This window comes from Ips typographus, linkage group LG11 (genome assembly GCF_016097725.1).
Source record: "Ips typographus isolate SLU linkage group LG11, UJ_Ityp_2.0, whole genome shotgun sequence".
Lineage (NCBI taxonomy): Eukaryota > Metazoa > Arthropoda > Insecta > Coleoptera > Curculionidae > Ips > Ips typographus.
Window position 1 is genome coordinate 1,055,698 of NC_138432.1, and position 26,593 is coordinate 1,082,290.

General features: G+C 42.1%; 2 long non-coding RNA genes across 2 annotated transcripts in view; one reads left to right on the forward strand and one right to left on the reverse strand.

Annotated features, from left to right (window-relative positions):
- The window catches only part of LOC145735654 (uncharacterized), a 262,556-nt gene that overhangs the window by 23,661 nt on the left and 212,302 nt on the right, over nt 1–26,593 (reverse strand). The gene's annotated exons all lie outside the window — the stretch shown is intronic.
- LOC145735316 (uncharacterized) lies at nt 5,943–6,940 on the forward strand. Its single transcript, XR_014179642.1, has 2 exons — nt 5,943–6,304; nt 6,361–6,940. It is a non-coding gene; the product is annotated as an uncharacterized LOC145735316 (long non-coding RNA).

Here is a 26,593-nt window from a genome sequence, read left to right on the forward strand (position 1 = left end):
TAGCTGAAATTATACTTACGCCCAAAGTATGATTTTCCCTACATACCTTCTCCCATCCTCAAGCCGCGAGGCAATCCATGATGTTCCGACTCCGACGGTATTAGGGCAACCGAGGGCGAAGGAGTATCCTCTTGAATCCATTTCTAATCCTAAAAGCTGGCGGAAGCTATAAAACGCACTGGAAGGAAACCAACTAAACCAAAATAATGAGTGATGCTTCAAAACAATTACCCCAGGCAGGTGCCAATCCTGCTGCTGATTCAGATCGGGTGAAAGCCCCGGTTGTCGGTACCGGCCCCACGGATTCTGGGGGGGGCCAAACCCACTCTAAACAAACCAAAGACAATCAAGATACCTTAGGAGCCTCAGGACAGATGAAGTCAACTTCAGGGGTTATCCCTCCCTGTTTTGTTTTGCGAGGACTTTCTAGAACTCCCCCAAAAAATACGCGAAGCCTCAGCGTGGGTGATATATCACCATTTAAAATGGATAGTCAACAAAATCATGTGGAAGAGGATAACCTCGATGGATCTGAGATGGCCATGAAGAAAAGAAGGTATACGGCAGCCTTTGAGGATGAAGATAAGAGAGATCTAGGCTCGAGCTCCGGCAGCCAAGAAAGCAAAGAAGCTAAAGAAGCTTTAAAAAAGTTTGCAAGGGCTATTGAAGAGACCATCAAACTCTGCGGGCAGCTCGACGAACAAATTGATAAAAACACTAAGCGCGAAATTAAAGCTATATCAGTTAATATTAGACGACAAATGGTAAACCTAAAGGCAACAGGTGCTCTGGATATAATAAACAGTGGCGCAGTGTTGAGCAAACCTAAGATGGTAGATTCTGATACACAGACGGAAAACTCATATCTCGAAAACAAATGTTCCGAAGACATACTTACCTTATTTGATGCAGCTGAAACTTACTCAGACTTTCAGCGCATAGCGGATTTGAACTGGAGTGAAGAGGTGTTCACCAACACGGAGGTCACTACAGCAGCCCTGGAAAACATAAAAAACGATACAGTCAGAGTAATAGTCATTGAATCCAAAATTTCTACCGAAAGTCAGAAACTTGTCAAAACATACCAAGATACTTACCCGGAACTTTCGGCAGTGACAGACGATTTTGCAGTCGTCGAGCAAAGCTATACAATCAAAACAGGTAGCTGTAACATACCGGTGGCCAAAAAAACGGTACAGATTCGTTATGACGGCAATGAAGACACTTTCTTTACGAATTTAGTGAAGACCAAACAGGAAGTGGAACAATTTCCAAATATAACTATAAACACTCCAGAGAGTATTGACAACGATCGAATGAGAAAGTTAGTGGAGAGCGTTTTTCACAATTCTGATACCTCTGCGGTGATAAGCATGAACAAAGACACAAGGACCAAAAAAGAAAGAAAGACGTACGCCCTGGTGGTCGGATGCGAACAGGATTCATACCAAAACACCCTAAAAAACGTTAAACAGATATTAAAAGAAAAGATATTAAAGATGGAATACTAGGAATTAGAAGTACAAGGGAGGGAAAACTACTTATAACAATGAATAAAACTGAAAGTACAGTTATGAGCGTCCATAGTGCACTTAAGGGAAGCCAAAAATTGGGCATGGAAAAAATATCGCGGATCAGTGATGAAAAGATGGTAACGATTCACATAAGAGGCATGGATGAAGATACAAGCAAAGAGGAAGTTATAGCGGCGCTAGAAAACGAAGTGAGCGGTTTACGAGAAAAGTACTTCAAACTTAGTGACTTAAGACCTTAGTCAAATAATAGACAAGCAGTCACCTTGACCTTGAACGAAACAGACGCAGTAAAACTACTGGCAAGTAGATTTATTATAATCGGTTTTAGTCGCTGCTATCTGGAGAAGAGGATCCCAATGGAAAGATGTAGGCTGTGCTGGGAGTTTGGACATAAGGCAGAGAAGTGCAACAAGACGGATAGAAGCAAGCTATGCTTCAAATGCTCTAAGGAAGGTCATTCTATAAACGAATGTAAAAACCCCGAATTCTGTCCGTTATGTAATACAGAAGGGCATAAGGCTGGGGACGGAAGATGTAAAGCTTTCAAACGGTCTCTATCATATGCTAGGAAGAAACAGTTACTACCGGGTATGCAAGTATTACGAAGCGATCAGAACAAGGCAACGAGCAGGTCAACAGGAACAAATATACAGGGTGTCTCAGTTTTAAGTGCCCAAACTTTAATGTCGGATAGTACGTCGAAAAATAACAACACTTTGCTATATAAACCTATATCCAATAGGGCGTCGTTACTGATATACAGGGTGTTAAAGTTTTTTAAAAAAATTGCTTATTTGAGAATTTCTCGAAAACCGTTGGAGATATTGTAATGAAATTTTTGTGTGAATATCTCCTGTTCAAAACGTCTTCAATGAAATAAAAAATTGAACTGTGACGCAACCAGTGTCGTACTTACCGACGTACGCCTAGGTACTTTGGATAAAAAAAATGTTACGCCACTGCCTTTTTGGAAATTAAAATTTGTTTTTGAGATGACTGTTTAATTTGGGAGACAAAAGTCCTCTTGTGTTTTTTCGGATTGACGCACCATTTCAGAGTAAAAAAAGGAAAGGTTATAATGGTATAAAAATTTATTATTATCACATAACTTAAATTAGGAAACAAATTAAATAAAACTTAACAAATTAAAAGTTATTTAGTGCCTTTTGGACAGAGATACTTTAGGGAAAGCTTACGTTAAGTTTTGACTGTGACAATTCTTATGGCTCTTTGTCTCAGTCAAAATACTTAACTCTTAACTAGTTCCCGTTAAAACGTTCGCGCAAATGGTAATTAATCTGTGACGAAGTTTACAATAGTTGTTCAAAATGGAAACCATCAGACTCAATGCATATTTGACACCTACGACGTGTAGAATTGACCGCTGCAGATATTTGATGGGGATTATTGCGAAGAATTTCACAGGCTGCTTCAATCCTACCTACTAATTCCAGTTCGGTGTGAACTGGAGTGGAATACACCTTGTCTTTGAGAAAGCCCCATATAAAAAAATCTAAAACTGTCAGGTCGGGTGACCTTGGGGGCCAAGCGGCTGGACCTGTACCAGGAACATAATCATGGTTATGTGCATTATTTACACGACCTATCCAGCGCTCCCGAAAGTGCAAATCACACCAGCGTCGAACATTTACTCCGTAATGAGCAGGTGCGCCGTCCATTTGAAACCACATTTGCTGTCTCACGTTGAGTGGAACGTCTTCTAAATAATTACCCAAGTCATTTTCCAAGAATTGAAGAAAGAGGTGAGAATTCAGGCAAGGAGGTAAAAAATGGGGACCAATTAAATGGTTACCTATCACACCTATCCAAACGTTAACACTAAATTCTTGTTGAAAAGTTCGGGGTCTGACTTGATGAGGATTTACATTCCCCCAAACGTGCAAGTTATGAAAGTTCACAACACCTCTTCTGGTAAATGTGGCTTCGTCAGTGAATAAAATTTTACGCAAAAACAAATGATCAATTTGGATTGATCTCAACAGCCAACTGCAATATTCTCTACGCCTCGGTCCATCTTCTTGCATTAAATATTGCACTGGCTGCAAATGGTAAGGTCTTCTTCCATTCTTTCGTAAGGTTCGATGGACTACATCCTTTGAGACTGGAATATTGCGCGCTCGTAATTGCTTAGCGGCATTTCTGCAACTTTCTGTGGGGTTGTTATCGAACACTTCTAAAATGTTTGCCTCAAATCTTCCATGTGGTCTTCTAGGTCTATCTGGGTTTTTGCGTAATCCAAACTCTCTCAACAAGTGATGAACCTTCATAAAAACCTTTTTATTTGGACACCTTCGATTTGGAAATCGTCTAGCATATTCTCGGCACGCTTCGTTAGTGTTTCCGTTGCAGTATCCATAAATAAAATGTATGTCAGCGTACTCGGCATTAGTAAATAAGTGTGGCATTTTAAAAAAAGAACTAAACAAACTTTAAAGTGTTGAAATTGAACGTTATTATAATGTGCTGTCAGTTCGACATTTGTCACCAACCAGAATGGGAAGTCATCCAAACGATAAAATTTAATTAATCCATGTAATTAAGACATGCAATGATGTCACCTTTCCTTTTTTTACTCTGAAATGGTGCGTCAATCCGAAAAAACACAAGAGGACTTTTGTCTCCCAAATTAAACAGTCATCTCAAAAACAAATTTTAATTTCCAAAAAGGCAGTGGCGTAACATTTTTTTTATCCAAAGTACCTAGGCGTACGTCGGTAAGTACGACACTGGTTGCGTCACAGTTCAATTTTTTATTTCATTGAAGACGTTTTGAACAGGAGATATTCACACAAAAATTTCATTACAATATCTCCAACGGTTTTCGAGAAATTCTCAAATAAGCAATTTTTTTAAAAAACTTTAACACCCTGTATATCAGTAACGACGCCCTATTGGATATAGGTTTATATAGCAAAGTGTTGTTATTTTTCGACGTACTATCCGACATTAAAGTTTGGGCACTTAAAACTGAGACACCCTGTATATCAGGCTACAGACAATATCGGTAATCAGTTATAAAAAAAAAAAAAAAAAAAAAAGAAAAAAAAAGTACTTACCTATACATCTTACACTCTTATCTACACTTATATAGAATTAAGAAATGAATCCATAAAAATTGTTAGTCCTACAACAAAACATGAACCGGTCAAGGGCGTCACATGACCTTTTAACAAAACATACCAGAGAGAAGTGCATTGATATAGTAATCGGTCAGGAGCCTAATAAAAAATCAAGTAATATTGATTTCTGGGACTCTGATATGGATTGTTTTATTAATATATATAAACATAAGAATATACTTACACCATTAGAGGTAGCGGTTTTGTCTTTGTCGAACTACCCGAGTTTGTGGTGGGATCCTGCTACTTCTCACCGAACTCGGACCTGGAATCTTTCAATACTCTAATTAATAACATGGATAACGTTTTTCAAACAACTAATAAGGATATCATTCTGGGCGGAGATTTAAATGCCAAGTCAAACATCTTTGGATCGGTGGATACAAACCGTAGAGGAGGCATTCTAGAGGACTGGATCTCGTCAAGAGGCCTAATAGTGATCAACACAGGAAATACGCCAACTTTTTCTGGCGCGCAGGGAACTTCGCTAATTGATTTCACTGTGACAACTACTAACGTTAGCAAAAAATTAAATAATTGGACAGTACTTGAAGACTACGAAAATTTGAGCGATCATCATACCATAACCTTCCAAATAAGTGTCAACTTACCAGAGCCGGCTATAGGAGGCCTCCCTGGAGCATCTTGGGTGGTACCTCAAAAGCGCTTGAAAGTATTTCAGGAAACCGTCTGCACTCTTCTCAATAACACGAGTTGGGTCGGCCCGGAGGTTTTTGTCAGTATTCTCAAGGAAGCCTGTGACAAATGCTTTAAAAAAAAACCGACCACGCCATCCTCACTTACCTGTGTACTGGTGGAACGACATCATCTCTGAAAAAAGAAAAAAATGTGTTAAAGTACGTAGAACTCTCACGCGCCTTCGGACTAGAACGAACATCTCTGACGATATGGTGAAAGAAGCAAAGGAAAACCTGAAACAAGCAAGGAAGGATCTACAGAGGGAAATTAGGAAAAGCAAGTCCCAAAGATGGGCTGATCTATGCAAGGAACTTGACGATGACGTCTGGGGAAAGGCCTATCAGATAGTGGTCGAGCGCCTGCGATTGAGGAAGGTGAATACGCTTCCAAAAGAAATAGTCGATGAGGCCCTCGGCCGGCTCAAACCAAGAAAGGCCCCTGGACCGGATATGCTCACCCCTGAAATCTTACTGTCCTGCGTCAAGTCAAATCAAGAAACAGTTTTGAATATACCAGGTGTCCAAGAGCACCCTGGACATAGGAGATTAACATGGGTAAATGGTTTTGAATTTTTTGCGCCTGTACGGTTCAATTAATGGAAAAACGCTTTAGATAAAAGTTGTAGAGCACATTTTCGGCTATCAACTCGTAATTTTTTCAATACCGTAGATTTGACCATTAAGACAAAAAACGGATCTAAAATTCGGAAATTTTAAATCTCCCGCCAAGCGGTCGTTAAGGAAAGTTTATATCCGGCCGTGCTACCAACCTTTCAAAATCATAACAAATCGCTGTCAGTCATTCTGTAATCAAAACATTCAAAACACGTTTATTTAGTAATAATTTTGAGTTACTACCCACATACTGCGAAGAAAATACAAATAAATCGTGATAAAAACACTTTATCAGTAGCCACAGCCCAAAAATCTGGTAAGTTGCATTCATAACCTCATTCAATGTCTCTATTAAACTTATTTACTTTGTAGCAAAATTCTTAAAGAAAACACTGGTTTTGCTTGCAAATATTTAATGAGGATGACCGAATCACCTATCTCAAGCCTCTTCATAACACTACTAAACGATTTAAAGTGATGAAAACAGTGGACAATGAAGATCTTTGAAGATAAGTTTCCTACTGTACAGGGACAACAACAAAGGGGCCAAATACTTCCTTCAAAAGTGGTGTAATTTAGTTTCAATGTGCTTAACCTCATGGACTATCATCAGCGAGGGTCTTCACCAGTGTTGCAACTAAAACTTAAAATGATTCAGTGTTGATATCTGACTTAAATCTCAAAATTTGATGTGCCTGTGAAATGTGAATAATCTTAAACTGGCTATAAAACCTCTGAGAAACCCCTTCTAAGAAGAGAATATGGACTTACACAGTCAAATTATCAGTCAGGTGACAAAACTTTTTGTATATGGGTAGGTATTGTCGAAAAACCAACTTTTCAATTGAGCTATCTACATGAGCTGTTCTATTCTAGGTTTAGGTATTAACATTATAATTGTGTTCTTTTTTCCACACACTCAATTGTTCCAAATAAAACTTTGTACACTGAACGTTTGTATTAATTATTTATTCACAGTTCAAGGTACAGTATACATTTTCTTCAAGTGAAAAACTTAGGTACAATAGGTGACAAAGAAAACTGGTCTTACCACATAAACAGTGATTGTTCCACAGATTGAGTGTGAGTGGGTGAACCTTTCACCATACAGGCTATGCTAAAAACAACTTTGTCTTACTAACCTAATGTTTGTTTGGATAATAGTGGAGTTCCAAATTAGCAAAGGTAGGTGAAATGTAGTGATTGAAAGTCTCTAAAGAGAAACAATTTGCTTCTAATTCAATACACCATGTCACAGGACATACCTTTACTAATCAAATGTGAACTCGAGTTACACATTACTTGCAAATAAACTATGTTTGATTAGTAGACATTTTACAAGTATCCTTGTAGGTGAATGATGTTCAAGTTAACTAATGGAGCTAATTAAATATCAGTACTTACCTTACCCTGTAGAGATGGGAAAAAACATTGACAATCAGTTATGAAAAATACCTTTTTATTAACATCATACAATGTAAAACCACTTAAACACTATGGTGTGTTGATAACACTACAAAACAGAAGGATACAATAAAACTATCAGTCACATAGGTCACTAAATTGCACCACTTTTGAGGAAAGTATTTACCCTCTTTTGTGGTTCCTGTATAGTAAAGCAACTTATCTTCAAACATCTGCAGGCCTTCCTAGTCTATTGTTTTTATCACTTTAAATCGTTTGGTAGTGTTATAAAGAGGCTTGAGATAGGTGATTCGGTCATCCTCATTAAATATTTGCAAGCAAAACCAGTGTTTTCTTAAAGAATTTTACTACAAAGTAAATAAGTTTAGTAGAGACATTGAATGAGGTTATGAACGCAACTTACCAGATTTTTGGACTGTGGCTCCTGATAAAGTGTTTTTATCATGATTTATTTGTATTTTCTTCGCAGTATATGGGTAGTAACTCAAAATTATTACTAAATAAACTTGTTTTGAATGTTTTGATTACAGAATGACTGACAACGATTTGTTATGATTTTGAAAGGTTGGTAGCACGACCGGATATAAACTTTCCTTAACGACCGCTTGGCGGGAGATTTAAAATTTCCGAATTTCAGATCCATTTTTCGTCTTAATGGTCAAATCTACGGTATTGAAAAAATTACAAGTAGATAGCTGAAAATGTGCTCTACAACTTTTATCTAAAGCGTTTTTCCATTAAATGAACCGTACAGGCGCAAAAAAATCAAAACCGTTTTCCCATGTTAATCTCCTATGTCCAGGGTGCTCTTGGACACCTGGTATACAATGACTGCTTGGCGACCTCACTTTTTCCTAAAATATGGAAAACAGCGCGTCTGATTCTAATTGAGAAGCCTAATAAACACTAGTCTCTACCTGTCTCCTATAGGCCTATCTGTTTGTTGGATTCCGCGGGCAAGTTGCTTGAAATTCTGATTCGAGGCCGACTGGAAAAGGAAATACAAGAGAAAAAATTATTACACAAAAATCAATTTGGTTTTGTTAAGGGCTGCTCCACAATGAGCGCTCTGGAGAGGGTCACTGAGATCTCCTCGGATATCAGGCAGAAATCTCTACGTCATCGAGAGCTGGCTGTTATGGTGTTTCTTGATATCGAAAATGCCTTCAATACCGCCCGCTGGAGCAATATTATTAAGGCACTAGAAAGGAAAAATGTAAGTGGCTATTTGGTGAACATCTTAAGGTCCTACTTGCGTGATAGGTGGATTGTAACACAGCATGGCGACCAGTTTGAGGTTACTTGTGGAGTCCCTCAGGGTTCTATACTGGGACCTACATTGTGGAATATCTTCTATGATGAGGTTCTGGAAATGGAGACCGAAACAAGTCTAGGGCTGAACTGGAGGACAAAACGACATATGCAACGGATAAAGTTGTAGAAAGGCTTTCTCGAATGGATTTGAAAGTGGCGAGTGGAAAGACCCAGTTGTTGATTATGGAGGGTCGCAGCACAATGACGGCGTACAATCTACTAGTTGGGGAATCTGAAATTGCAAGCGAAACATCGGTGAAGTATTTGGGTGTTTATTTAGACAAGGATCTAAAGCTTACCTGCCACGTGAAACAGATGGTGTTGAAAGCTAATAAAACAATAAACGCGCTTATGAGAATTATGCCTAAGATTGGTGGCCCTAAAGCAAGTAAGAGGCGACTGCTCATGTCCACAGTTCTTTCAACTATTCTGTATGCGGCCCCGGTCTAGGCCAAAGCCTTAAAGCACAAAAAATATCAAAAAATGTTGGAGACGGTTAACAGAAGACTAGCGATCGGTGTGACATCGGCATATCGGACAATCTCTTCTGCGGCGGTTCAGGCGGTGGCGGGCGTTCCACCTATAGAACTCCTAGTCAAGGAAAGAGAGGAGATCCATAAAAATGGTAAAATGTTCAAAGCGGAGGCCCGTAAAAATTTATTTACAAGCTGGCAGCAGAAATGGCATGAGTACCAAGGATGGGCAAAATTTTTTATTAAAGACGTGGAGGCTTGGGCGAATAGAAGTTTCGGCGAGACGGATTTTTACTTGACTCAAGCTTTTAAAAAAAAAAAGGTTAGGTTAGGTTAGGTTAGGTTAGGTTAGGTTAGGAACTAAGTTGGAAACCCGCTGGACTCTAAGCACGACACTGTAAAGGTAGTTCTGGTAAACGAAGACGACCGAGAAATGCGATACAGCATCCAATCACTGTATCGGAAGAGGTTTCCCGAACTGTCAGAGCTACATGAAAACTTTGAGATTATAGAACAAATCACCAAAACAAGGACTGAACAAGTAACACAGAAAGTAATAAAAATTATGGTGACGGGCATGGAAGAAGAACTCTGGCAAAGCCTCGTTAAGTTAAAGGAGGTAACCAAAAACGAATTGGGCATAGCCATGCACCACATTACTGGAATGAAATTGGATTTAATGCGGAAGATGACTGAAACTATATTTCACAGCTCCGAAACAAAAGTAACCATATATACAACCGAAAAACAATTGGGAATAGAAAACGAGAAAAACATAACTACAGGCAGACGGGAAAGAAAAACTTACGCACTACTTGTCGAAGAGGAGGGAATTAATAACGACCTACTAAGAAATATTAAATAAAGTATTCGCTCAAACAACGCAAGCAAACTTATACAATCAATCTCTACTACAAGACAAGGAAAATTAATAATAAGAACAGAAAAGGACGACGACGAGATCAAGGTACTCCAGGACGCTATTCAAAAAACTTCGAAATCAATCAGAGTGAACCTAAGACGGTCAGAAGCAGAAAATAAAACAATCCACATAAAGGGTATGGAGGGCACTACAGAAAAGGAAGAAGTTAAAGCTGCAATAGAAGAAACAGTGGGAACGATAAAGGAAGAAAATTGCAAAATGGGAGAATTACGACCATATGGAAAAAACAATCAAGCAATAACACTAACGCTGGAAAGAAAATTGGCAGACGAGCTGATTAATAAAAGAAACATAAGAGTTGGACTAGTAATCTGCCAAGTAGACCCACATATCAACGTACCAAAATGCTTTAGATGCTGGACATACGACCACGAAGCAAAGCACTGCCGAGGACCAGACAGAACTGGCCTTTGTCTCAAATGTGGGGAGGAAGGACACAAGGCAAAGGAATGCAAAAACGATGAGCGATGCCTGATTTGTAACGAGCGAGGACATAAAATTGGATCATCTAAGTGTGAAGCCTTCAGGCGAGCTCTGACAATTGCAAGGAAAGCAAATGACACACAAACAGAGCAACAAGGCAGCTATGGAAATAAGAGCGATGAAGAGCCAGCTTACCACCAATGACTCTCAAGTTTTTTCAGGTAAACATGAACCGATGTCGCGCAGCGCATGACCTGCTTTTTAAAACCGTACAGGAGAAAGATATAAATATAATTTTAGGACAAGAACCGAACAAATCATTGTGCAATAGATTTATATGTGATACGAACTGTGATAGCTTTATTTACATAAACCGGGCCGATGCCGTGATTTCTACGGTTAGGTTAGGTTAGGTTAGGTTAGGTTGGAGTCTCATCCGGCACGGCGTGCTGATCGGACGTGTTACTGTGTCGCTCCGTGTAATTACGTTGTGCAGGTGAGATCTAAATGCTAAATTTTATGTCAGAGTATTGAGAGTATTGGGGTAATTAAATCCAGTTACTAGGCGTAATTTAAACGGACTTTGTTTGGCACGGTTTTTTGCTGAATTGAGTAGGTGAATACCGTGCTAGTAAATCCGTGTAATTCTGTAAATAATTGTATATATTGATTCCAAATATAGCGTATAAATATAGTTTAGCTTATAGATAAGACGATAAGGTGTAAATAGATAAACAAAATTATTGATTGTCCGGGCAGGGACAACATGCACGGATAAAAAAAAAAAAAAAAAAATCCTCTGTAAGCAGATAAGCCTGCAGAGGAAAAGAAAATAACATGGAAAAGCCTAATAGAGACTCCAAGTTTGGAGTGCTAGAGCAGGCTCAATCTACTCCCGACCACCAACCAGCTACAGACCCAAACAAAACAACAAATAGGGAAAATGACATATTTGTCATTGAAGACCAGGAAAGCCCTGATCGGTTTCTGCGCAGGCTAGCTCAATCGAACAAAAGAAAGAGAATTGGCTCACCTGAAATAGAGGACGTCGTAACAAAACAAGAGAGCATGACCATTACAAAAGCTAGGCTTGTACTGGATGGTTTTGTAGTTTTGTCAAATCTTTGTGAGAAACTTGCCAATAACATCGACAGAAACACAAAGAAGGAGATCAAAGACATAAGTGTCAGGCTATCTCGCAAAGCAGCAAAACTCACATAAATAGAGATGTGGGACTGGCTCGAACAAATTGTCGACAATTCTATAGAGACTTGGAGAAACCCTTTAAAGGAGCATGCTGAACAAGCCACTCAGACAGAACCTTTCGACAGCGCAAACAAAGACAGCCGAGACCAAGAAACCCAGTGTGCACTGGCAGACGACCTATCCGCATTTCCAGACAAGACACCTGACAACCCAGAACAACTAAGAACACTGCTCGAGCGTAACTGGACTGAAGAATGGTACAACCACACGACCCTAGCAGTCGGAAACCCGTTAACGCACAAAGATAGACCCGACATAGCTTTAATGCTGACAGACAGCGAATTGCCGATGGACACTGGAATATACAAGATCATAGGCGACCATGTGCCGGAATTACGGGAAGTCGACATGACAATAGCGAACCCGGTATGCGTCAACCTGTCGACTCGATACCGAATTGAAGACACCTGGTCGGAAAGGCATCGAAGCATCTACAAGTTGCACATAAAATCCCACAAATTGGAGGACATACTTACGGCAATGCAAATGCTGGTGGATACTGCTTCCAGAGATAAATGCACAGCGATATCTATCCCAGTAGTGACAGATGTAGATCCAACCACCGTCCGGAAAATAGCTGAAATAGCCACGCGAGGAAAAAACCTGAAAATAAGGATCCACGGGCCAAAATCCATAATGGACAATATAACAGGACAAACACAAAGCATGGCAACGACAACGGCTAGCAACAGCAAAAAAGGTGAAGCTAAAGAGAGAGCCGATCCTAGAAAACGCAGCTCAGCAGTAATTATCAGGACCCAAGGAAAAGAAAACTTACACTCCCAAGTACTAAAATCAATAAAAGAAACCATAACAGCAAAAAACGACAAACCCACGGTAAACGGAATTACCGAAACCAAAAAAGGCGATGATCTTATCATGATGGACAACGAGGAAAATGCCATTTCACTACAAGAGACACTAGTCCAAAAGTTTACTAGTGATAACGTTGTGCTCAAAACCGGCAAGAAACGCATATTGCACATAAAAGGCATCGTCGCGGTATCGTGCAAAGATGACGTAGAGCAAGCCATAAAATCGGCTATTGCGGACATCCAAGGCAACATTGACGTATCGAACATCAGACCGAGCTATGGAAATTGCCAGAACGCTACTATTAAAACCAACGATGAAACAGCAGACCACTTACTCCATAAGGGCTTTGTCGTAATTGGATTCACTCGCTGCAAGATCTCAGAGAGAATAGAGGTGGAAAGATGCAACAAATGCTGGGCGTATGACCACTCTAAGAAAAACTGCGATGGACCGGACCGTACACACATGTGCATGAAATGTGGTCAACCAGGACACAAAATAGTGGACTGTAGGGGACCAACATACTGCCCCCTATGCAAGTCACAAGAACACGCAGTCACCAGCTTGAGATGCCCCCACCACAGTAAAGCAGTGCAAGAGATACGCAAGAAGAGACAAAATTCCCACAGCAATGGCATCTAACAAGGAAACAACAACGACGACAATTGCAACCCCAGGACAAACAACACATAAAACAAAGACACAACTAAACTTTCTACAGACAAACCTTGGAAGAAGTTACGCAGCCCACGATATGGCATATGCCACGGCGCTCCAAAACGATGTCGACATCCTGATTGCTGCCGAGCCAAATAAAAAGCTAGCGAACGGTGAAAACTGGATCAGCGACGGTCGAAGAGACGTAGCAGTAAGACTGTTGAATGGCAATTTGCAAGTGCGCCGGGTAGACAGAGGGGAGGGCATATTGACAATCAGTTTTGCCAGGTTCGACCTAATATGCTGCTACGTCACACCCAACTGCAGTGACGTCGTTTTTGAGCAATATTTGAACAGTATCTGCACACAAATAAGAGCGGGAAACCGAAGATTTGTTCTGTTGGGGGATTTTAACGCCAAGTCTCCGATGTGGGGTTCTCCAATAAGTGACCGAAGAGGGGTGGTGCTGGCCGAGGCGGCAACAGGACTAGGGGCAGTCCCCATAAACGCTCCCGATACACCGACTTTTGTCAGGAGAACAACTCAAACATACATCGACGTGACCTTCTTCTCAGACACACTACTGACGCACGCGGCTGGCTGGACCACACTGAACAACGAACCGATGACCTACCACAAACACATCTTCTTCCAACTTCAAGAATCAGTGCCTCCGAAAAAGACTTTCAGAGACAAACCTGTCATTGACACAAAGAGGCTGAAGCTGCTGCTCACCGCCAACGACTTTGAGATGCCAACCTCTGATCCGGAGCGATGTTCGGGCGTAGTGAGGCAGCTCTTTTCTCAGACGTCAACCAGGGGACAACAACAGCAAAGGACCCTACCATATTGGTGGACAGACCGGATAGATACTCACGACTACTCGCCTGTTCTGGTAATACTGAAACGACAACTGAGGCCCTTACTTCATATAAGGAAGGAAAAAGAGAGCTAAACAAACTCATCCGAGAAAGCAAGCGGCAACACTGGTCCACCCTCTGCACCGAGTTAAATAATGACACTAGGAGGAGAGGGTACCAGCTGGTGGTGAGCAGACTCAAGGGCGCTCCGCCTAAGTTCCAGCTTACTGACGAGAGAAAGCGGCAGATCATCACCACTTTGTTCCCAGCAAGAGAAGACTCTCTATTGAGACGTCCCGTCACTGCTCCAATTCCTCAGCTTACTATGGGGGAACTGGTGGAGGCTGCCGCAAAGCTCAAGACTGGCAAAGCCCCCGGCCCGGACGGAATCCCCACCGAGTTCGTCAGGAAGCTGGTCAGACTTGTCCCTCAGCAGCTGCTGGCGACCCTAAACGCCGTGTTTCAACAACAACAGATGCCTAAATGCTGGAAGAGAGCTGGACTCATGTTGCTACAAAAGCCTGGCAAACCAATGACAATGGACAACTCCTACAGGCCGCTGTGTCTTATCAACTCGCTGGCTAAACTAGCTGAACATCTACTCAAAGAAAGACTAGAGAGATCTCTGGAAAATGGAGAAGGACTTTCTGAAAACCAATACGGTTTCAGAAAGCATCGAAGTACCATCCAGGCGATAGAACGAGTCCTGGAGTTGGGAAGCAGACAGCGTGCTGAGGGAAGAGGCCAACGGTGGTCAATTATGATCACTTTCGACGTAAAAAATGTGTTCAATAGCGCTCCTTGGTCCAAGATCATAGCCGCTTTGGAAAACCGTAAGACGCCGCGCTACCTCATCAACCTGGTGGTGAACTATTTTACTGACAGAGTAGTAGAGGACAGAAACATAAAACATAAAATAACAGCCGGCATTTCCCGTCAGTTCTTGGACCACTGTTGTGGAACATTCTCTACGACTCGCTGCTCAGACTGCCTTTTCCAGACGGTGTCAATGCAGTTGGATACGCGGACGACCTGGCAACTGTTATCAATGCTGACGATACGGACGAACTAAAACAAAAGATCGAACACACAGTACAAATGATACTCGCATGGATGTCCAGCAACCATTTAGAACTCGCTTTGGACAAAACCGAACTCCTGGTTCTGAATGGCAAAAGGGACCGCTCGTACATCTCACTTGACATCGGTGGTATCACGATAAAACCCAGAAAGCATGTGAAATACCTCGGCTGCTACATAGGGGAAAACATGAAATTTGGACACCACGTGACTTCTGCTGCCTCGAAAGCGGTGGAAAAGATTGCTGCCATGGCAAGACTAATGCCCAACATCGGCGGACCCGACAGCCAAAAGAGATTGTTGCTGTACGGGGTGGCCCAATCTACTATATCATATGCCGCAGAGCTATGGGGAGACATAGCTTCGGTCGCTAAGTACAAGACAATCTTGGAAGGGGCACAAAGAAAAGCGTTACTCAGAGTGGCATCAGCATACCGCACTGTCTCATGTGAGGCATTGCAGGTGATAACTGGGACACCACCTATCGATTTAAATCTGCAGCTGCGCAGGGAGCTCCACAAAGAAAAGAAGAAGGGACGCATTATTTCGAAAACTGAACAACTAGACACACTAACCAAAAATGGTTGGCAAGATGGACAGAAACAACCAAGGCGTCTTGGACGAAGAAAATAACAAAGGACATTCATGCTTGGAAGCACTGCAACCACAGACGGATGGATTTCTACATGACACAATTTCTTAGCGGTCACGGAGCCTTTCGGACATATACAAAACGACTGGGAAAGACTGACGACATATGCGTATACTGCAACGAAACGGACGATGTGGAGCACACAATATTCCAATGCCCTCGGTGGGACATAGAGCGGACGGAAGCAAACGAGAACTGCGGACTGAAACTAACAGCAGACAATATTATACACACCATGATTGGCTCAAGGGAAAGATGGGACGTAATCCATACCATGATAAGAACCATAATGTCCAAGAAAGAAAAAGAAGAAAGGCAATGGGAAATAATGTAGCATAACAGACTCTAATAAATTTCCACTCGACGAATATCTGCCAAGATGGTACCGAGTGGGAGTTTATTTTAAAGACACAGGAAAGAGGAGGAGGAGTGAGGATTTCAGAAAACTTCTACTTGAGCCAGCATGTCCAAGACGCTGTTCAAAAAACAGGCGAAAGACTGCGGAGCCTCAGCGCACTAATGCCAAACATAAAAGGGCCCAGCTTTCATAAACGAAGACTGTTCTACGGAGTACTAAAATCGACACTAATGTACGCAGCGCCAATATGGGGAAGAATGGTAAAAATGGACAAGTATCGAAAAATGGTCGAAAGCGTTCAGCGAAGAGCTCTTATCCGCATTACCTCGGCATACCGGACAATTTCAACAGTAGCCTCGCAAGTCATCGCAGGCATCGCCCCCATAGACCTCGAAATACTGGCACAGGAAGCAGCGGAACGTGAACAATTGGACGCAAAGGCGTGGATTGAGCAGAAGTGGCAGGAACGATGGGAAAACGAAGGAAACACCGCCCAGTGGACAAGGAGGTTAATACCCAATATAAGCACGTGGACAAAATGCAAGCACAGACGAACCGACTACTTTCTGACTCAGGCCTTGACGGGACACGGTTGCTTCAAAGCGTATACAGAGAAGATAGGGAAAACCGACGGAAACTGCTTGTATTGCGAGAGACTGGATACGGCAGAACACACTATTTTTGAGTGCAACAGGTGGACGGACTACAGAAGGCAAGCAGAAATCGAAGTAGACCAAAGCATAACAGCAGACAACATGGTAGAGCTTATGAGATTGTCCAAAGAAAACTGGGAGCACATACACGGCATGGTTACAAAAATACTAACCCAGAAGGAAATAGACGAAAGGCGAGAACAAGCTAGACAACCTAGATAAGCTTATCCGCCCCCCTCCTGAAGAGATGCTCACGCGGTTCCGGGGGAAAAGGGGACGAAGGGCGGGTGCGAACTGCGCATGCCCCCCCGCCGGTGGAAGTGGTTTAGTGGGTAGTGGCCTGACTAGCACGCCGAGCCCCACACACGGGAGGGCCGCCCAACATCGCCAACACCAAGGCTCTCTCATGGTGCGTAAATGCATTTGCCCAAACCACCTTACCAAAAAAAAAAAAAAGGTTAGGTTAGGTTAGGTTAGGTTAGGATAGGTTAGGTTAGGTTAGGTTAGGTTAGGTTAGGTTAGGTTAGGTTAGGTTAGGTTAGGTTAGGTTAGGTTGAGTTCCGACAGGCACGGCGTGCGAACCGGACGTGTTTTAGTGGCGCTCCGCGAAAATACGCTGTGTTAAGTGGGAAACCAGTGAAAATAGTGAAAATAGTGAAAAATAGCAAAAACCATACATAACATAATATAGACAATTAAACTGTGATAGAGATAGAGACTAAAAAAAATCCGAGGCAACTCGGGGTTTTTACTTCTTTCTTGTTTGGAGTGCAAAAATCCCCTATCAGCCAGCATTTGCCGAACCAAGTAAGTAGTTGTTAGGCTGACTATACACAAGCCGTCTAGAGCTTATCTCGGTTAATATTGATAAGGATTCCCTGTTTGATATCAACAAAACATTAAAAACGCCCAATACCAATAATCCGGGCAGGGACAAACTGCACGGACATAAATTGGCACTACTATCGGGCAGATACAAATAACATGGATCCTGGAAAAAACCAAGTAACACCGGGCGCAAACCGCTCCGCGGCGTCTGACTATGAAGAGCTGACACCGTGGAGACCCATGCCAAAGAATAAATTAAGTACAACAACATCCCCTCCATGGTCTAACCAACACGAGGAAAACTCAGACCAGAGCGCTACCCCTTTAAACAAAAGCGTATGCATCGACCTGCGCTGGGACGAGGATGAGGCCAGATCCGTTAAAAAACGCAAAAGACTTCCGGAAAATCCTGAAAAAACAAGTGAGGGTCAAAAAGAGGCTGACCATAAAAAATTAAAAAGAGTTAAAGAACTCATAAAAGGGATCGAAGAATTATCACGAGAACTGGCGAAACAAGTGTCAAATAACACCAATACTAAAAAGGAAATCAAAGAGGCGGTTTCAATACTGAGAACAAGATCTAGCCAATTGAACACTGCTGACATGTGGTCGCTGATTAACTCGCTTACGTTCAATCAGGGACATACAGACGTAAATGCAACTCAAATGGCAGAAACGACAGAAGCATCGACGCAGACGGAAAAAGAGACCCGGACAATGACCACACAGACGGACGAAGAAGCCAATACTAACTTAAACTCAAAAAACGGACTCGCTCTTCTATACCAAGCAGATAACATGGAAACCATTCTAAAGGCCATAAGTTATAAATGGAACCAGCAAGGATACCCCAAAACCAGACCCGGTTTAGGAAACCCACTTTCGTCTAAACATAACACCGTGATAATACTAGACCCAAAAGATGACACAAACGGCAAAGCAAAAAAATCCATCATAGATTTATACCCACATATGGAAACCCTCATAAACGCTGGAATGCCAAATGACGGAAAAGTAATACAAATCAACACAGTTATCACTTTGGAGGAAACGGACAACGAAGAAAACGGAAAAACCGTCCATCTACTAGGTGGTACCTCCATTATAGACGACCAACAACCAGAAAATATGGATAAGTGGACAAACGTATACGAGGGACTCAAGAAAATAATTGAAAAGGAAGCAGCAAAAGGCATAAAATTAATGACAGTATATAATACAACTGAAACGGACATCGTCAAGATCAGAAGACTGACCGAAAAAGTAGTGCAACACCTGGACATGACTGTCACAATATTCTCCAACGCGACAAGACGTAACAAACCAGAACCGCCCAAACTAACGTCCGCCGAACCCGGAATCATTAACGCAAACCCTGAGACTGACACTGAAGAACCACTAACCTGGAATAAACCCAAAAGGAAAAACAGACCAGAAACTATCACCATAAAAGGAGTGGAAACACAACAGTACTCACAAGTGTTGCGCAATCTTAAAAAGAACATAAACATCAGTGACATGAACATTAAAGTAAATAACATAACCCACAACAATAAAAATGAAATAAAAATAAAGTTTCTGGGAGACGGAAAAGAGGAAAACAAATTCTTAGAAGCACTTAAAAAGCACACAGATCCAAATATGGAAGTCCTTGTCGACAAGCACGTCAAATCTGTATTTATAAAGGACCTAAACTACTTGACACAAAAGGACGAAGTACTGGAAGCACTGTCAACAACCCTAAACGTCTCGGAGTCGGAGATTGATATAAAAATGGCCGAAAAACCTAACAAAGAAAACCTTTTATACGCTTTTGCCAAACTGTCGATAGACAAAGCCAACATATTAATCGCACAGAAAAGAATCAGAATTGGCTGGAACAACTGCAGAGTGGAGGAAACCTACAATCCAATAGTCTGCTACAGTTGCTACAAATACGGACACACGACAAAAAACTGTACAAGCGAAAGACGGGAGAGAACATGCCTAAACTGCACCTCCAAAGACCACGTTGCTAAAGACTGCAAAGCAAGCCCCAAATGCCTGAACTGTGAAAATGGAATTCATAAAACACTCAGCTTTTCATGCCCATTGTACAGAAAAGCTCTTTTAACTCAGAGGCAAAAACGAACAATGATTTAGACACAAAAATGACGCACGCGCACGTACAGAGAAAAACAACAAGTGAAAGACCAATTCATATACTCCAAATAAACATAGACAGGAAATACATAGCATACGACCTACTCAGACAGTTTAACTACGAAAACGACATCGACATCGTACTAGGACAAGAACCAACACACAAACAAAAGGAAAACCTACTCTACGACCTCAACAATGACTGTTTTATGTGGATATCTAAGTCACTAGACGTTATCAACACATATAGAGGACACGGATTCTTGGCTGCCGAATTTGGAAAGTTTATAGCTTTAACTTGCTACTTCTCCCCTAACAAGGACCTCAAGGCCTTCGAAACCTTTCTGACATCTCTGGAGAACTACTTAAAAGGCACAAACAAAACCATCATACTTGGAGGCGACTTGAACGCTAAATCAGGATTCTTTGGCTCACCAAACCAAAACCAGCGGGGCACTCTCCTGGAAGAACTGCTAATGTCAAACGGACTCGTTCCTATTAACTCCGGTAACACTCCAACATTTTCAAATGCAAATGGTACTTCTTTCATTGACTTTACGGCTACTACACCTGGACTCTCCAATCAAATATTCAACTGGCAAGTTCGAGATCAAGTGGACAGCGCAAGCGGCCATCTTTACATTACGTTCGAAATCCAACTTTACCCACCAGAAAAAGAACTAACTCCAAACATAGACAGGGACCACCATAAAGGCTGGAAAATCAACGAAACAGGACTAATAAAACTAAATCACTTCTTCAAACACAACCGCTCCCAATTAACAAACACCGCCGATGAACTAACAAAATACACCACCCTTATTTGTGACGCAAACTTCCAGAAAAGAAAACCTTACTCCTTCAACCACAAACCAGCATATTGGTGGACTGAAGAAATCGCCCAAAAAAGGAAAGAATGCAACTCCCTCCGAAGAAAAACAACCCGTCTACACCGCACTGACGCTGGCAAAGCAGAGACCGATATGGCGGTACAAATCTATAAATCCGCAAAGCTCCATCTAAAAAAATTGATAAAAAAGGAAAAAACTCTAAAATGGGAAGGCATCTGCAACGATCTTAATCAAGACCCTTGGGGAACGGGCTACAAAATAGTCCGCTCTAAACTAAACAGAAAACCCAGAACACACATGGACGAACAAAAACAAATTGACGAGTTCTACAAACTGTTTCCCTCACATCCCAAAACCGACTGGACTAAACCCACCTTAGATGAAAGAAGTATCCCCGCTGCAACAACTAACGAAGTGAAAACCGTCCTAGCCAATTTAAAAAACAAGAAAGCCCCGGGCCCAGATAACGTCACTAGTGAAATTATTAAAAAACTCACGGAAAATAGTAATTTTCTAGAAAACGTAGTGAACGTTGTAAACAATTACATCAAATCGGGCACCTTCCCGGACGAGTGGAAAAAAGCAAAACTTCTCTTTATTGAAAAACCTAAAAAATCTGCAAACGACTCACCTACTTACAGACCGATTTGCTTAATAAATGTTATGGGAAAAATCCTAGAAAAAGTAATCAAAAACCGCCTAGAGGAAGAACTCAACGACAGAAACGTCATACACCACCATCAATTCGGCTTTAGGAAAGGGAAAAGCACCCTAAATGCTTTACAAAAAGTCAAAGACATTACGAACAAAATTAACCAGACATCATACGGACACAGAAGTTTTGCAGCCATGGTCACCATCGATATTAAAAACGCCTTTAACTCAGCTCCCTGGAATAAAATTGTAAAGGCCGTACAGAAGGCGAAAACCAGCCCGTACCTACTCAGGATCACTCAGGAGTACCTGGAAAACCGCTCAATCATCCTTCCTAGTGGCTTGATCGTACCCATGAGCTGCGGAGTTCCGCAAGGTTCTATAATTGGCCCACTATTATGGAACATCTTTTACAATAAGGTCTTAGAAGACGTAAACCTTGACCAAACAATACTAGTGGCCTACGCGGACGATTTAGCCATCATAATCATCGCAAAAACGAAGGAAATCCTCGAAAATAGAACTGCTCTTGCGGTACTGGAGACAAAAAAAGTGCTTCACGACCTAAACATCCAAATCGCAGTAAATAAAACCGAACTGATCCTGCTAAATGGAAGACAAAAAATCCAAAATCTAACAATTAATGTAGACGACACTGTCATATGCTCAAAAAACACCTTAAAATACATGGGCTTATATATAGACAAAGACTTTAAGTTTAATACCCACATCCGCGAGACAACGACAAAAACAAAAGCTATCATAAACCAATTAACACGGCTTACACCACATTTTACCGGTCCAAATTTTACCACAAGACGTGTGATTATGTTGGCAGCTACTTCCGTCTTAATGTATGGCGCCCCCATTTGGAAAGACATATTAAAGTTTAAACACTATCAAGAAATGCTGGACAGAAGCCTTCGCCAAATCGCACTCAGCGTAACACGGGCCTACAGAACTTCTCCAACCGACGCTATACTACTCATAGCAAAGATACCCCCAGCTAAAATACAAGTAGAGGAAAAACTGCAAGTTTTTTTTAAACGGGAAAACATATAAAAAAACCGCCGAAGATAATAAAACAAAATCGTGGCAGCAAACCTGGGACAAGTACGAAGGCACAACTAAGACATACATAAAAGACGTAACCAAATGGACAAATGTAAAATGGACAAACACAGACCACTACTTCACCCAGATACTTACAGGACACGGAGTCTTCTGTAATTATTTAAAGAAAATTGGAAAGAGGACATCTGAAAACTGCTGGTACTGTGATAAACCTGACAGCTCCACCCACACTTTATTTGAATGCCCTAGATGGGAAAAACTCCGTCAAGAAGCCTGCATCAAATGCGCAGTTACAATAAGTCCTGAAAATATCGCTAGCGTCATAATTAAAAACGAAAATTGCTTCGAGGCTATCAAAAACCTGTGTGCCAATATCATGAAGACAAAAATATTCGATGAGGAAAATACGTTCAAACAGTAAACACACAACAAAAAAGTAACAAAATTCCCTGAAGTAATGCCGTAAGGCGGTTCCAGGAAGGGTGGCAGAGGGCTCCGCCCCCACCAGCGAAGTTTTTTTTTAGTGGGTCGGCAAAAACAACGCCACCCCCACACTACCTGGCGATGGGGATCAGTAACAACGATCCCCCCGGTGCCTGATAAGCAGGTTTTTCTTCGCTATAAAAAAAAAAAAAAAAAAAAAAAAAAAAAAAAAGGTTAGGTTAGGTTAGGTTAGGTTAGGTTAGGTTAGGTTAGGTTAGGTTAGGTTAGGTTAGGTTAGGTTAGGTTAGGTTAGGTTAGGTTAGGTTCCCCCTCGAGGAGCTGCTGGACCTTGTCGCTGGTGGAGGGGGCTCAGACAGCCATCCGATCTCCAACAGTATAATGAGCGAGGTCGGATGTCTGTTTGCTAAAGACAGCTCAGGCGTTCTTTTTACGAACGCTTCCCAAATCACTTACCTTAAACTACTCAATTACCTGTTAAACTCACATCCTTGTTCCCCCTTCTCCCTGGGAGAGGTGCGTTTTTTTTCCCTCTGACGCTATTAGGTTTCGAGGGCTAGGAGGTCCCACTGATCGTTCCAATCCTTACCTGGAAAAAAAAAAAAAAAAAAAAAAAAAAAAAAAAGATCTGATTATACATATGACGACAAGGCAATGAACATGGAGGCTGGCAGTAGCCGAAAAATGCAAACCAAAACAATGGATAGTAAACATTTGGAATTACCCCAGGCGGGTACCGGAACACCCGGGAAATCCCGCCCCGAGGCTTCAACCTCGGGCTGCCCTACGGATTCTGGGGAGGGCAACTACCCATTAGGTTTTCAATCAAAGGAAGTAGGAGAAGGACTGCTCGAAAAAGTAGCATTCCCTTTTCATGGCAGTAAGCTAAGCCGGACACCACCAAAAGAGAGAAGCAGTTCAATGAGTGACCTACAGAACCAATATGCTGCCAATAAGGAACTTGAAGGAGAGGACAAAGAGGAGATAGTGTTTATAGAAGAGTCCCAATTGTCCAAAAAACGAAAGTTTAGCACGCAATATCCGCTATCCGGGGAAGTACCGCAAGACAGTACACGATTAAGTGCTGCGTTAGAAGCGTTAAAAAAAAAAGTGGCTGAACTAGTAAATTTTGGAAACGCAAACCAAAACGTCCACCGACAGGTTAAAGTGTTATCCACGTCAATAAGAGGAGCTACGGAAAGGGTTCTCCAGGAATTCAAAATGGTAGATTTCGCCATATCACTCGAAAAGAATCGGCAAACTGAGGAAATAGTAACTCTGCGTAAGCAAGTTGAGGAAATGAAAGCGCATAAGTGTAACTTAGGCCAACAAGGAGAAGTCACTCACTGCTCGAAATGTAAGAAGGAGATAAATAGCATTGTTGAGAACTTGGGAGACGAAGTGTTTGAAAAGGCAGAAAGGATTAAGTCAACTGTAGAGAAAAGATGGAGAGAAGATGCGTATAAAAGTACAACTATAGAAGAGCGGAGCCAAATTGGAAAGCGTCCCGACTTTCTAGCAGCGTTTCTCGGCAACCCTCATAACGGCACGGGAACTGTTAGATCCACGGAGCTTCAACGCGACTTCCTGGATCGCTTTCCGGAGGCAGAAGAGGGAACCCTACATGAATGTCCAGGGGGCAGCATTATGGTACTAGAAGAGGCCACAAAATTTGTAGGCGAACACACTGGAAACGCGGAAAAGAAGAGAACCGTCTGTGTTTTATACAAGAAAGAAGAGGAGGACCCAATAATGTCAGTTTGTGAGCTCTTGTTACAGATAAAAAGGGTGGCAACGGGAAATGTAACCATTATAGCCCCGACCTATGCGGACCCGGGTGTTACCAGGAAAATTGCGGAATGTGTTTTCAATGCAACTGATAAAAAAGTACACCTCCTATACCCAACGGGCACAAAAGCTTCATACGCAGGTGTCACAAGTCTACCAAGGACCGGGATAAGAAATAAAAGTGAGGCGGTAATTGTAGAGATCGGGGATGGAGCCTCATACAAGGAGACTCTATGCAAGCTAAAGGAGAATCTGCGCTCTGAAGCATCGAAAGGGGTCAAACAGGTCAGGAAGACAAATAATGGAAACCTCCTGCTGGAACTAAAAAAAGGGGAAAACGCGGAAATTTTCAAAGAAACTGTGCTTGAAGCCGTAGGGCAAATGAACATCCGGGCAACGGACGGCGCGTCAAAGAAAACGGTCTTCATCAGAGGCCTCGATGACCTAGCCACCGAAGAAGAAGTAAAGAGATGCATCGAGCTATCCTGCAACGTGGAACTCCCACAAAACATTGCTATCACTCTAAACCAAAACCAAAGAGGCGGACAAACAGCAGTCGTCCGTCTGGCCGCTAAGGATGCAGACGTCTTAGGGAACCTTGGTAAAATTAGGATTGGATGGTCTGATTGTAGAGTGCAGGAAAAAGTCAACGTGGACAGGTGCTATCGTTGCTGGCAATTTGGGCACAACGCTAGACTTTGTACAAACCAACAAGTGGACATGACTAAGAGATGCTTTAAATGCGGCGAAAGAAACCATCAAAAGGCCGACTGCAAGAGTGAAAAGGAGTACTGCCCTACATGCGAAATGGAAGGTCATCAGTCTGGTAGCGGAAAGTGTCAATCTTTTAAGAAAGCCCTGGCAAGAGAGCGACAACAAAAGAGAAGGCAGAGCGTTGTCTCCGTGCAAAGTTTGACATAATACCAAAATGGCTTCCACTACACAGGAAACGGTGGAGGGGCCTCGGAACCCTACCCAAAATAGGACAACAGAGAAATGGACGACTTTACGAATAATCCAAGGAAATGTCCAAAGAAGAGTATGCTCAGGAAACATGGCACAACTGATTTCCCGAAAATTAGGCTGCAACTTTATGTGTCTCCAAGAGCCAAACAAGAAATATGCGGAAGGAGGCAAAAAGAAATACACGTCCAAAAAACCTGAAAGAAACGCATTAATCGAAAATTTTAGTAACTTACCTGTCTACGCCGTGGAAAGCTTTGATGACTTCGTATGTGTGGAGCTATCGTCTGTATATGTGTATTCAGTGTACTTGTCCCCGAATTGTCCTATGGCGGTGTTCCAGGAGTCGGTCGACTCCCTCTTCATGCACGTTAAGAAAAAACTTACAAACGGCAAGATGTCTGTGTTGATATGCGGCGATTTTAATGCTAAGAACGCTGCTTGGGGCGGAAGCACCACTGACCGTAGAGGAACATTGCTGGAACAAATAGTGACTGCTAGTGGCCTGGTTGTGCTCAACGATGGAAGGACCCCTACTCTGATCCGCCATAATGGATGCTCGTACATTGATTTGACCATTGTCAGCGAAAAGCTGATTAACTGCGGCATCTCATGGAGTGTGCTGGAAGATGAAGAATCACTCAGCGACCACCGCTTTATCCTCCTCCAGATTGGTCAGGACTCTCGGACTCAAAATTTTCGTCGTTACGTTCACTGCCTGGACGAAAACCTATTCATAGAAAAGCTGGAAGAAAAAATTGCCGGAGGGCTGAATCCCGAAAGAGTAGATGAGACTATACTTACCATTGAGAGAATGTACAAATCCTCCCGTCACCGTCGTTATGCCGACCAAAATAATCAGCTGCCTTACTGGTGGAGTGAAACAATAGATGCACAGTTGAGTATTACTAGAATTAAAAGAAGAACTTACCTTAGAGAGACCA